Raw genomic sequence first — 13,824 nt, forward strand, 5'->3', positions numbered from 1 at the left:
GCCCAGGGTGGCAGAGCTAGTGGGCAGCGGAGCAGGGATTGGGGCCCAGGTAGCTCAACTCTGATCCACGAGGGCAGGCGATCTACGCAAAACACCTGGGAGAAAATGAAGACGCATGAAGGTCTCCTACCCCCGCATGACCCAGGTAAAGAAGAGTTTCAGACCCAGGTATTTGCAATCTGGGCTGTGTGCAGGGTGACTCCCTTTGGGGAAAATTATAAAAATGTTGCTGCCCCATAACCCAGGGAAGCAAGCGCAGCAGAAACTGCTCCTGGAGAAGAGAGTGTAGCCTCTCCATGTAGCCTCAGCCCTGCGTCCCTGGCTCACCTGTGAGCTCAGCCCTCCTTCACCTCAAAGGCAGCACCAGCATAAAACAAGCAATCGCTTCATGACTTGGCAGCTGGCACTGGGTCTGAGTCGCTTTGGATGCCACTTAAACTTTGCGACTGTGCCTGGTTTCTCCTAGGGAGACCCTCACTGAGTGTCCGTGCTCAGAACCCATGCTTTCCAGAACAGATCCAGCCCAGCCCCACGGCATTGCCAAAACACTTTTTTTTTTCTATGACCTGGCACCTTCTGCTTGCTTCTAGATTTCTCAACACCAACTTGCTACCTGCTCTTTCTAAGGCTACCTATTTTTACCTTCCAAGATGTCCCACGGCCCCGCTCTTCTTTCATTCCCTGTGACCTCCTTCAGGACTTTCCCATTTCTATCTCTGGACTCCATCCAGCACACAGACCCTGATGCCACCCCTGTCCCCGTCTTGATATCTTAATTGAAATTCAAAAACCGGTATTTAGATACTGGAAATGTGGTGCCATTAACAGAAATGGCAGAGCCCAGGATATGGGGGGGGCGGTTACTAAGGAGGGGCTAATTTAAAATTTAAATTATTTGCACACTTTGAGCGGCCACATATATCTTGGTATTGATTGAAGCTCTTTGAAAGCTATTTACGTTTTCAGCACACCTATAAGGCTGAGATTTATACTGCATTTGGTGTTTAACTAGCCTCTTAATGGATCCTGTTGAGCCATGGTATTGGTGGGCGTATTGTAAATTTCAGCCTTGCCACTGAATTGATTTGCTTAGTGGAGTTGAATTTAGGCCATTAAAAAAATAAATAAAATGAATAAGAAGGACTTCCAGGCCTTCATGTTATATTAAAATCAACCAAAGGCAAAGAGACACACCCTCTGGAGTCACGACTGGGTATCGCCTGCCAGACTTAGGGCATGCGGAGTCCTTCTGCTATGGCCACCACAGTGGACAGCAGCAGTGTGGAACTAAGGGGGCCGCCATGGTTCAGCATGGTCGTGGTGCAATCAGGCTACCAGGATCCAAGCTGATCGGGACGCAGGCCAGATATTTTCCAAAACATCCACTCCAGACAAAAGGCTTAATTTGTGTTCTAGAAATAGCTTTTTTAAAAAGTTCTGAAATTAGCAGACAATTTACAGCCTGTTGCTGTCCTCCTGGTTCTCTGAAAAAACAGCATTTTCCTTTGCAGCTGGTACAGAAATGTTGGTCATTTGAGCTGGCTCCAAGCCTGGTGGCTGCAGGAGCAGGTCTGTGGGAATGAAAACACCAGCGTCCCCCCTCGGCCCCCCAGCTGGGTCAGGCAAGGTCTTTATTACTCCCTTTCAGCCTGGGTCTCTTGATCAGCCATCTCAGAATTTCCCAAAGACGGCACTGTTTTCTCTTTACAATGGCCATGGGCCATTGTTTCTGGAATGCCTGGCCCTGGGATGAGAAGCGAACTTGGCTCATCCATGCTTTCAGTGTCCTGCGTTCTAACCTTGACTTGTACTCAGGGATCCCCTCTGAGAAGTTACATATTCTTGAAAATGGAGGAATCGAGGAAAAGCAAGGGATAAAGCGGAGACAGACATAAACAGATGTTTGTATTTGTGTCCCTTCTTCATAATCCCTTTATTTTTTAGGAGAGAAATACTCCCTGGGCATCCTGTCAGTGGGATGAGTAGGTCTCTGGCAGATAGACAGAAGGCCCTGATGATTCCCTCCAGCCTAAACTTAGGATGCTGGGGTGCAGGGCGTGAGGTCAACAGAAATGTTTGGGAGGAACTTATAGATGCCAGGTTATTTGGACACCTTTCTGTAAGACGTTGGCTTATATTGAAAGGATTTTGAGCAAGAGAGTGCTGTGTACAATTTATATATTAGAAAGACTCTGCTGGTGAAATCTTTGGGTAGATAGGACATGGGTGAGCTTCGAGGCACAGGGGTTATTTAAGGGACAGTTACTCTGGGTGAGAGGTGATAGGGCCCTAATATTATGAGCAAATTGTAATGCCATTCACAGGTGAGATGACCTAAGAGGTCATTTCCTAAAGTTTATAATTACCACACACACACACACACACACACACGCACACACACGCACGCATACACACACACGCACACACACGCATACACACGCGCACACACGCACACACACACATACACACACACACACACATACACATGAATCCCTACCTCACACTATGCTGCCACACCACAGCGACTGTGCTCATTCGTTTCTGAAACATCACTTTAAAAATGCATTTTAAAAACAGCAGACATCTCCACGGCACTCTTCAGTTTATCTTAGACTATGTATGATCTCTCCCACATCCTGGGCATGCGCGAGGAAGCAGAGGGAAAAGCAGTACCGCTGATTCTGCAGCTCACCAGCCTCCCTCCTTTCAGCCCACTGTGAGCACTCAGCTTCCACTTTTCTCCACATACATCTGCCGAGCATGGGAGACGTTGCCGCAAGCCTCGTCTGTGAACCTCGGGTCCTCTTCAAAGCAGTGATACTATTTCAGTAAAACGCCTATGCAAGCGTTCACCCCAGGGTAGAAGCCCACTTAAACAGGCTCTGGTTTATTTACTGTAACCAGAGCAGAGTGGACTGGAGCTGGGATAACTGAGCCCTAATTCATCCACACTTTGGGGGCCAGCACATTTGGAAAGAAGAACTTCAAAATGGGACGAGTGGCTGGACTGGGGCAGGCCGGCCTTGGTGAATTCTGAGAAGGGGCCAGCGTGTGTGGGAGTTGCACACTGACAGTGACCCACGCGGCCTGCAGAGTGACCCAGCCAGCACCAATTACATGTCTCACCGGCCATTATGCTCCTCCGCGCTCAGGGAGGTGGGGCCAGCTCCAGTCAGTAGAACAGAATATCCCCTCGCAGGTTTCTATGTGTTCTTCGTAGGCTGATGAAGGGAAGAGCAGATGTGGGAAAAGCATTGAGTATCTTTTGCTTTCATGGCTGGAACTGTGCAACTTTTTAAAAATAAAATTGGGCTCTAGGTTCCATACCAAGTCCAGTCTTCCAAGGGAGTAAATGACATTTGCGCCAGCCTATTCTCCACACGCATTTCCTACCAGTGCCTCTGAGGCTATCAGCAGCCCCTAGTTACTCAAAAATGCCAGCAATTGTTGGAGAAAACGAGACTTTCTAGCTTGTTTGTCCCTCAGCCCTTCTCTGCATCATTCACATGACTCTTCCCCTTCCCTCGGCTCTCTCGCGAGCATTCTCTTCCCCGTGACTTTCCCAGGAAGAATTATGTCTTCTCTCTGCTCGCTGCAGTTTTCATTCATTCGTGTGGATTCATGCATTCATTCCATCCGCAAGCACTTACTGCTGTTTAATTGCGATACACACAGTCCCAGGTGCTAGAGTTATATCAGTGAACAAAATACCATTTCTGCCCTCAGGAGATTACATTCTAGAGAGGGAAAGAAAAAGGGGGGAGGAAGTATAATATTTCAGACTAGGTGGAAAATTAAAGATGAGAATAGAGTCTGGGGGGGGGTGATTTTATATAGAGTGGTCGGAGGAGGTGTCCATGACAAAGTGTGACATTTGAGCAGAGAGTTGCAGAATGTTAGGAAACAGGCTTTGCAGATATTGGTGGGAAGGGTTTAAATGTAGAGGGAACAGCAAGTGCAAAGGCCCTGAGCAGGACTGTGAATGGCATATTCGGGAAGACTTCACTCTCCTCTCTTGTTTCTATCATTCATATATATAATGGTCATATAACAGACCACCTTGCTGCAGTCTCCCATTTGTCTTTCCCTTAGAATGAGGCCCCTAGAGATGTATTTGCATCTGTGTCCCCAGGGCCTACCACTGCTCTTGGAATACAGTCAATGCTTAATAAACACTTACTGAAAGAAAGAATAAGTAATCTCATCAATCCTCCTACCCATCACATGGAAGCATATGCCATTGCAGCGTGATAGCTGAGGAAACAAGCACGGAGGGATTGAATAGCGTTCACGTTTGCACAGCTAATAACTTAGCAGTGTTGTCTGGATTCTGACCCGTGTCTGTAAGGCCCAGAGCAAAAATCCATTTCCCGCAGCCTGACTTGTGGCCGCAGAGCAGATCCTCCTGTAAGCAAGCCCAGGGCCAGGTGCCCCCAAGGTAGGGTCTGTGTGGTATCGACAGGCGTCCCAGAACTGAGCTGACTGCTCACCTGCATGCCACCTTTCTGGCGACCTTCCATCACGTCCTTGGGAGTGACAAATGCTGCATCTGTGGCATTCCTTTCGCTCTGCAGCCCATCAGAGTGCTGTGTGAGCAGAGCAGAGCCTGGGTAGGATGCGGCTTGGGTTGAGCCCATCTCCATGGCTGGGTGACAGAGGAAAGGAGAGAAAGCTGTGAAATACTGGTGAGAGCTGGAGCAGGGTGGAGGGGTCAAGAACAGAGCAGGTCTGGGAGGGAGGGTGGAGAGATCCTCCGCACACATGCTTAACTCCAACCGGCAGGGCTGTCAGGGGGGCCCAGCTTGGAGTGATAAAGAGGGAGCGATGGCACCACGCCTGGGCTGGGCAGGTGACAGGGTCAGGTTTGTGGGGGCAGGGACAGTTGGGCAGTGCAGGTGTGGGCACCGGCAGGCACAGCGTGCCCTGCAGTCTGGTGGGAGGCCCCAGGCCCCTGGCTCTGGTGGGCCTGGATGTTTGCCTTGGCCGCCCTGGAGCATTAGCCTTGGCCTCGGTGTGATTCCCCAGTGGCCAGAAACCCGGCCAGCACACCTGAAAGTCATTAGCTTGGGGTCCCATTTTGTTCTCATATTTCCAAGCAGTGACCTGCAGCCATGTGTGACAGGGCAGGCACTTTATCAACTTGCTTTCCCAGTGCACCCCACCCATTTACTTTCCCCTCTCCACCAGGCTCTGCCCAGGGCCTACCAATCCTCCAAATCCAGAGTGAACAAGGACCCTTTTCTTTCCTCTTTACTAAATATTTATACAATTTGAGTATTATTTTTATAACCCATTTAAGTCAGTCTTCATCATTTTTCCATTAATGAGGACCCGGGCTCAGTGCGGTTAAGTGACTTGCCCAGAATCACACAGCTAATAAAGTACAGAGCTAAGCAGGAGCTGAGGCTGTGTGACACAGACTGCTGAATTTCAGCATCGCACAGCCATGCACGCAACCCCTCTAGCCAGCCTGCTGTGCTGCTTCCCACCTATGACATCTGAGCCCGCCTCTTCTCCTGATGTTAACCCAGTGCTCAATTTGTCTAACCAGCAGTTACCTAAAAACAAATACTCTTTTTGGTGTATTTGCAGACATCTGGGCATCTTTTTATAAAAATTGATTTGAGAGAGAGAGAGAGAGAAACATGGATTTGATGTTTTACTTACTGATGCATTCATTGGGTTGATTCTTATATGTGCCCTGACCTGAGATTAAACCTGCAACCTTGGCAGATCGGGATGATGCTCTAACCAAACTGAGCTACCTTCGCCAAGGTGGGCATTTTATTAATTTTACCTTCTTTTAAAAATATCTCCACTAAAAATATATATGTTTGCTTATGTTTGTATTTCTCTAAAGCAATGGTTCTCAGTCAGGGACATTTTGTCCCCTAGGGGACATCTGGCAATATCCGGAGACATTTTCGTTTCTCATCATAGGGGCAGGAGGGTAGTTCCTGGTGTCTAGTAGGTAGAGGTCAGGGATTCTGTTAAGACTTCTATAACACAGGACATCCTTCCACAATAAAAAGAAAATTCGCCATTAGTTCAATAATACTAAGGTTGATAAATTACTCTAAAGTCATCAATATATGCATATAAAAATACTTTATTCAGACTATTATATTTCTAGAAATAATCCTTAACATGGCACAAAAAATCATTAATATAGTGTGGTCTACCCAGCTTTACCAGCTCATTAGAGCTTCCTGTGTACATCTCTTCCCCATTCCATATTCAAAGACAATGCTGGTAGCTTGAAATTGGCCATGGTAAGGATATTTACACCACGGAAAGTGGCAAAAACAATTAGGGCTTTTTTTTACCCCTTGGAGAGCCTTTTTATCAGTACACCATTGAGAGCTTTCTATGGGACATGGATTATAGATTGTCTTATTTAACCTTCACAACACTGAGATAACCAATATCATTATTTCGATTCATATTTGGAAACTGAGGCACAGAGAGTTAAAGCAACTTGTTGCACATATTATTATGAAGTGGTGTGGACAGGAATTGAAACCAGTGGGTCACACTGCAGAGCTTGCACTGTAAGCATCACACTGCCTGGCCAAGTGTTTAGAAATAGTTCTAATGCACTGTGTGTTCCTGAGATGGTCCATTTGAGATGGAAAAGGGGAATTTACATTAGGTGTGTCACATTCCAATATCATTTTACAAATGCAATGTCTTTATAATGATAGAATTTGTATGAAGTACTCCCTTTTAGATTAAATGTATACTTTTTTAAGTGAATGAAGATTAAATGAACCCACTAAAGAGTTCTTAAAATCTTAAAAGTAGCTCTTCTTTAAATTATTACTTAAATGTCACCTTTTCAGTATTGTTACTTAAATGTCACCCTATGAATATTTTAAATTGCTACCCCTTTAGCTCCCCAGAGGCACCCTGGTCCCTTTTCCTTCCTTTTCTCCATACCATAAGTTCCTTAAGACTGTGTTTATTTGTTTTTCATTTCAACATCCCTAACACCTAGAACAGCATGTGGTACATAATACATTCAAAAAAAAAAAAGATTTGTTGAATGAATAAATAAATGACAAACACAGGCTTTCCCAAGAGCAGAAAATAACCCCATCATCCATGAAAAGCTTCTGTGTTTGATACATATTTGTGAGAAACACAAAGTAAGGGGAGATGTGCCCTTAGACAGATTGGTTAAACACTTTTCCAAAAACCAAAAACGGAAAAAACAAACTGGACACCTAAGGCAATTGAGCTGCTTTAGCTGAATTGATGCTGCTCTTTTGAAATAGATGGAGCTCCTCCTCCAAATCACCGCAGAGCACTGAGCATTTGCCTCCATGGTCTTTGGGGTACAGAGAACATCCAGCCCCAGGTATTAAGTGAAGGTGTGCAAAATGGAACCTGTCAATGCTCATCCTTGCAGAAGGCTATGTTCATTAAACAGGGACATCATCATGATGACTGACTCAGAGAAACAAAGCTCAAAATGTCCTCTTAGGAAAGAGCATGGTCTTGGTTAGTCCTTCAGCCTTCTGGGTGTTAGACAAATGTAGGGAGTAGGGTTCCAGGTGTGGCAATAAAATATACAGGTCGTCCAGTTAAGTTTGAGTTTTAGAATCTATGTTTATATATACTGAAATGAATTTGTTGTTCACTGTTCATCTGAAATTCAAACTTAACTGCATAGTCTATACTTTATCTGACAACCCTTACAGAGAGCTCAGGCCAGACTCTGGAGTTGCCTGGTTACAGTCAGGGACTGTCACAGAGAGTGCTGAGGAGGCAAGGGTGGAGACTGGGGCCAGGAAGCAGTCCCAGGACACAATGAGTCAACAATTCTGGGCACAGGCAGTCCCTCCCTTCTGCTCCAGAGAATCACAATATTTGAAAATCAGAAACCCCGTTTCCTGGAATTCACCGAAAACTCTTTCTTGTTGTTGTGGTTGAGTTTTGTTTTCATTTCCATCTGCACCCAGTGATTCCCTTCCCACAGCTTCTAGTGCGGCAGGAGTGAGAGTTGTTCTAAGTCTGGCTGATGCACAGACTACAAGGGATACTCTTAAAAATACAGATTTCCTCGGTCTCACCTAACAAGTGATTAGACCTGGGAGTCTGTTTTTAAGTATCTTTTGGGGAGATTTTGGTGATTAGCCACTGGGGGAAGCTGCCTGTTTGGGCCCGTGCCTGAATACCCCAGTTCTACTGGACACTCTACCCTGTCAGGGAACCCTGGAACTCAGTTTCAGAAACTGGCCCACCCGTGGAATGGGAGCAATATTGGGACACAGGGCTCAGGATGCTGTGGAAGAAGGACTCAAGCCAGTGCATAGTCTGGCCGGCATGGCTCAGTGGTTGAGCATCGACCTAGGATCCAGGAGATCGTGGTTTGGTTCCCGGTCAGGGCACATGCCCGGGTTGTGGGCTCAATCCCCAGTTGAGGGCGTGCAGGAGGCTCTCTCATCATTGATGTTTCTATCTCTCTCTCCCTCTCCCTCTCCCTTCCTCTCTCTGAAATCAATAAAGACATATTTAAAATTTTTTAAAAAGCCAGTGCATAAAGGCTCACATATCAGCAGGTGTGGGGAAAGCAGATGCACACAGTGCGGGGGAAACTAGGATGATGTTAGTGGGATCTAAGACGAGATTAGGTGGCTGCTGCCATGAGAAACCTGGGTCACAGGTCCAAACTCCAGAGAGAAAAGCCGCTGGCATGAAGGAGGCAGTGCCCTGGGCTGGTTGGCAGCAGAAAATCAAGTAACCTGAAAAATTAACTCATCTCTCTAAGCTTGAGTATCTTTATATGTAAAATGAAGATTCATTCATTTTTCATTCATTTATTGAACATGAGTGCTCCTCAGCCACTCATCCACTGGAGTGTTAGAAATACAGCAAGGTATGAAGCATGGAAGCCACCCGCCTTCGCAAAGCTTACAGGCTACCAGGGAAGGCAGGCAACAGGAAAGGAAAGGGGAACAAATAGCTGTTACTAGAACTAGTTAGAGCTAGTTATTGCTAGTAATTGCTAGTTAATGCTATAAAGGGGATGAATAGTTGTAGTAGAGAATGCTTTCGTAAATTAAACACACACACAGCTGCAGAGGTGGGGGTGTAAAGGGTAAGAAGAGCTAAAACAGCAAAGACAGCGTGAGACAATCCAGAGATCAGCAGCTGTAGAAGCCATTGTCTCACCCAGGGCTGGGGGCCAAAGGAAGGCAGCAGCTTTGCAGGGGCCCGCAGCCCTGTGGATGCTGGGCCAGTGGCTGGCCTACCGGGACTGTTAAGGGACAGGCTGTCCGGTGGTAGCCAAAGCCACAGCAGAAGCACAATTGCTGCAGGAGATGCCGACCAGGTGGAGAAAGGGAGACACCACCCTGGCTTTTTCCTGTCCTGGCTCCTGCCAAGTCCTCCCCTTGACGGAGCCTGGCCAGCAGCTAGAGGTCAAGAGAGCCTGTAGTTCCCTGTAACAGAGCAGGTAGAGAGAAGGGTAGGAACTGCATCTGAGTGCAAACAGACAAATGACCCCATAAGTGGTAGGTGACAGATTGGAGAGGTGAGATAATGGTGGTGCCAGTCTCACTGGATTAGATAATGGTAGAAGGGATCCTATGTGTGAACTGCTTAGCACAGCGCATTGTGCATGGTACACACTCAGTTCATATTAGTCTAAAGACCTCTGATTGACTCCAGGAAGTTCTGGCCGCTGTATTTGTGCATGGGGCTGGGATAGCAGGCCAGGAAGGTGTGAGGCCAAAGACAGGTAGGCATAGGAGCAAGGCAACGACCCAGACTCCAGAGAGAACTGTGGTAGCAGATGAACTGGCAGCAACTAGAAAAGGAACTTGTCAGGGGCCTAGTTTCATTCCAGGTCCCACAGGACAGGCTACATCTAACACTGGAGCTGAGGCCTGGCCCTCGGAGAAAAGCATAAGCCGCGTTCAGCCAAGCAGCTGAGGGACTGGATGGCACCACCAGCCTGAACGGATGAAGTAAGGTGGCACATGGCAGCTAAGGAAGCTGTATATTGGGAAAGACAGCTGTTTTGTCCCCATTTTCCTACTATGGCTGCTAACTCAGCAGAAATAATGATATTCAGGATATGATAGGATGAGCGTAATGAAAGAGTCACATAGAAAAGAGCTTCCCCATACAAGGAATCAGGCTACTAGGTTTCCTACAGAGTAATGCCGACTGCTCTGTCACTGGACAGACGCACGTGGTATAGAATATAGGGTGCTGGTAATACACAAGGCACACTCAAAGGGGGTTAGCTGGAAATTAATTAATGGGTGGACTGGGGGTTGGTGAGACATCCAGCTACAGGGGAAGCCAAGAGGAGGGAGCTGAGATGGTCCAGTGAGAACCATGGGAGATGGCTGCCCAAGAGGGGTCATACGAGGCTAACATCAGAACTGCAGTGAGGCAGAGAGACTGGGTGTATATACACCCTACACTCGCCATTCCTCTCTTCTGCCTTCATATTTCTTGCTAGTGCCTCTTTTTGGCTGAACTCAACAAGAAACAAGAGGTTGAAGGAACCTGAACAATGCGGTCCTCAGGTGTCAGCCTCGGGGCACACAGGACACCAAAGGGCACATAGTTGATCAGGGATCAGGACAGTGGCAAACAGTAACACAGAGAAAGGGTCTCAGACTTTGATTACGTCCAGAAGGTCCATGCTGTAACTCTCCAGCCAAAATCTTGAACCATATGTCAGCGATGAGTGTCACCTGAAGACCTTCCTTCTTTGGACCTGAGACAAAGGTCTGCGTGGAGTCCACAGAGGAAGAACGCATCCCGGGGGAATCTCTAAGACGCCTGCTGGCCGCAGGCAGCGTGGCCCAGGCCATCGGAGCCGGTGGCTGAACTGTCGGGAATTTTACGTACCAGTTGTTAGACACGGCCATGGCTAAAAAATAAATTAATGAGCTCACAACTAAATAAGGTACATTAAAAAAGGTAATAAATACAACTCATCACTTGCGAATTCTTTGCGGCAGTTTACTGTCACCTACGCTCGTGAGGTCACGCACCTGCTGTACCCACGGGGGAAATGCTGCACGAGGGAGCCGCTGCCCACTCATCCAGCCTCCACCTTCAGCGGCGGCACCCTGATAGCTCGCAGTTGGCCGGAGCGGGGGACAGACACCGTGGGAATTTGCATTTGCTACAAATCAAGGTTGCTGGCCGGTCCGCTGTCCCCGAGAGCTGGTTGTTGAACATGTACCAGCGCAGGGCCGGAGTCTCCCCCACCCTGAATCTGAGCTAGACTTTGACAAATGAAGTAGAAAAAATAATGTCACAAACCCTTCAATGCCTTTACCTCTCTGATGAACAGAATCATTCAAGGGAAATGCAGGCGCTAGTTTCTGAAACGCTGGTTTTCTTTTACTTGCCTAAAAATTTAAACAAACAAAAAGAAGCATCCTTTTTCATGCAAAGACTTCAAGCAATTAAAACAGTCTTGAGTCTGACATACCCTGAACTAAGAGGGTAAATGGGAGACAAGAGAGTGTGAAATGATGGGAACTATAAGTATATATAAAGTATGTATCTCTAAAAGATTTATAGATATATGCAAAAGATCTTTATGTATCAATATTTCCCTTTTATTGGATGATTATACCGGAAAAGAGTGAGCTTAGATGTTAGACCTAATTGAATTTCTTAGCAATGCAATATTGGGGAAAGTTTCTGATTGCCTCCTTGCCCACAAGTTGGAGATAATAATATATACTTCATAAAGGGAATGGGAAATCCAGAGTGATAACACATATGAAAGAAATTGGCACAACTCATTCATTTATTGACTCATTTAGAATATATTACCCTACTCTGTTGAAAGAACATAGTAAAAATGAATCCATCTGCCCTATGGAGATCATAGTTTTGCAGGGGAGACATACATTAAACAGTGTACTTAAAGTAATTTCACTATTACAATGATGAACCTACCGAAGGAGTGCGTCAGTCAGTAAGATAAACCGAAGAATCGGGGAAAGTGGGGGGACTCAGTAACATCCCGGTTTCCTTCCTCTAGTCTGCCTTTCCCGCCCGTGGCGGACAACATCAGAGCCTGCCCACGGTCCTGGGCCAGAGTCCTTCAATTTGCTTGGAGTATGCGCCAAGGTCTACAAGTCTGCGTATAGCTTTTCTCCAAAGCGACCGAAGGCTGCTGTGCCCTCCTTCAGGCAGACAAGAAGTGCTAGAAATAACGCCCCTGGGGGCAGTCCTCCCCCTACACGTGGACTGATTCCGTGGCATTCTCACTGTCTGCCAGAGTCGCCTCGGTGGCATTAAGCTCCAGGCGCCCACAGTGCGGCTCGCGAGCGCACCCACTTTGGCTGCCGTCCCTTTTGCTCACTTCTCCATTCCCCGACAGGTGCTCTCTGCACCTCCCGGATGAACTGCAGTTGACCACTGAACGACGTGGCTTTGAACTGCTTGGGTCCACTGCGCAGGGCCACCGTCCGTTAGACCCGGCTTTTCAGCGGTGCAGGCGGCCCGCGTTCCTAACACCCACACCGTTCAGGGGTCAACAGCACCGGCACCCAGTTCCTGGAGTCAGGTCTGGGAACCTAAACCGGCAGAGCTCATCTCTCACTAAGCTCCTGTATGTCTTTAAGCTCCTATATCCCCCCAAGTTGGGCACACAGAGTAGCCTGAAAGACACACAGACTTCTAGGAATAGAGTTTTCATCTAATCTATGACCTAAAGCAGGACATTCTGGAGAGTGGGGGGCGCACCCCTAAAAGTCCACCGAGAGGACAACAGGCAGCTGTGCTGGGACACAGCTGCACGGTCAGCCTGTCTCGGAAACGCTTCACCCCCTTCCAATGAGTCCTCCAGGCCAGAGCCCCGGCGGCCGAGGGGTGGGCTCTGAGCCCCACTCCTCCGAAGAAGGCCGCAGGATCCTTAGCTGGCCTGTCAGAGCCTGGGCCTCTCACTCCCAGAGCCAGCAGAAAGCAGGGAAGCACATTTCCACTGAGAGCACTCACACAAACTCACAGTTTTTAGGAGAAAAACAACACAGATTTGTCAACGTCTGTCACCTCCTTTGGGCAGCTGCAGCTTTTTAAGAGCCAAGGGGTCCCCAGTGGATGCGGCTCCCACGGGTGCGTGAGGAGGGACTGACGGGAGAGCTCTGCTGAAGCTGGCTGCGGGTGTCGGAGTGCACTCGGCTGGCTGCCCTTCCCGCGCTCCGGGCTGCGTGGGTGTGCGGGCCAGGGCAGGGATTCCCAGAGAGGGAGGTTTCTATGAAACACCACGGCCCATGCAGATAGGGTTTCAGCTTCGCTTTGCTAATTCCCCTTGCGTTTTCCTTCCCTCCCAAACATTTAAACTTAGATAGCTGTGTAAGTTCAAATGTTCTTTTATAGAGTGAAATAAACAGCTTTTATAGCCTGAAAACAGCGAGCTTAGAGATCAACCGTTCACCACCAAAGCAGGCCTGTTTAAGCTGGAGAAATAGATAGTCTCTTCCTTACTGTCAGCTGTATTTTTCCCCCCAAACTAATAGGAGGGAGCCTGTAAATGAGCTGCCTTCTAAATTGCCAGCGAAAGAAGTTAATGCAGCCTCCAGGCATTTTGCTACAAGGCTGCCCCCCTCTGGCTCCCACCACAATGTGATTTGTGGAGAAATCAAGCTTGTTTAAGAAAGAGCAGCTCAGAATGGGGGCAAGTCAGGGTCAGGGTCCCAGTTGCTGGTCACCCTCCACCCTCTAGTTGCCATTCCTAGCTTCTCAACACATCCTACACTTTTCTCCAAATGCTGAAATGTAAAACTGAGTTTAGGGTGAACTTTGGCAAGCCCTGGTTCCCAACTACACATGATATGA

Source organism: Miniopterus schreibersii, assembly GCF_964146895.1.
Source record: "Miniopterus schreibersii genome assembly, chromosome: 10".
NCBI lineage: Eukaryota > Metazoa > Chordata > Mammalia > Chiroptera > Miniopteridae > Miniopterus > Miniopterus schreibersii.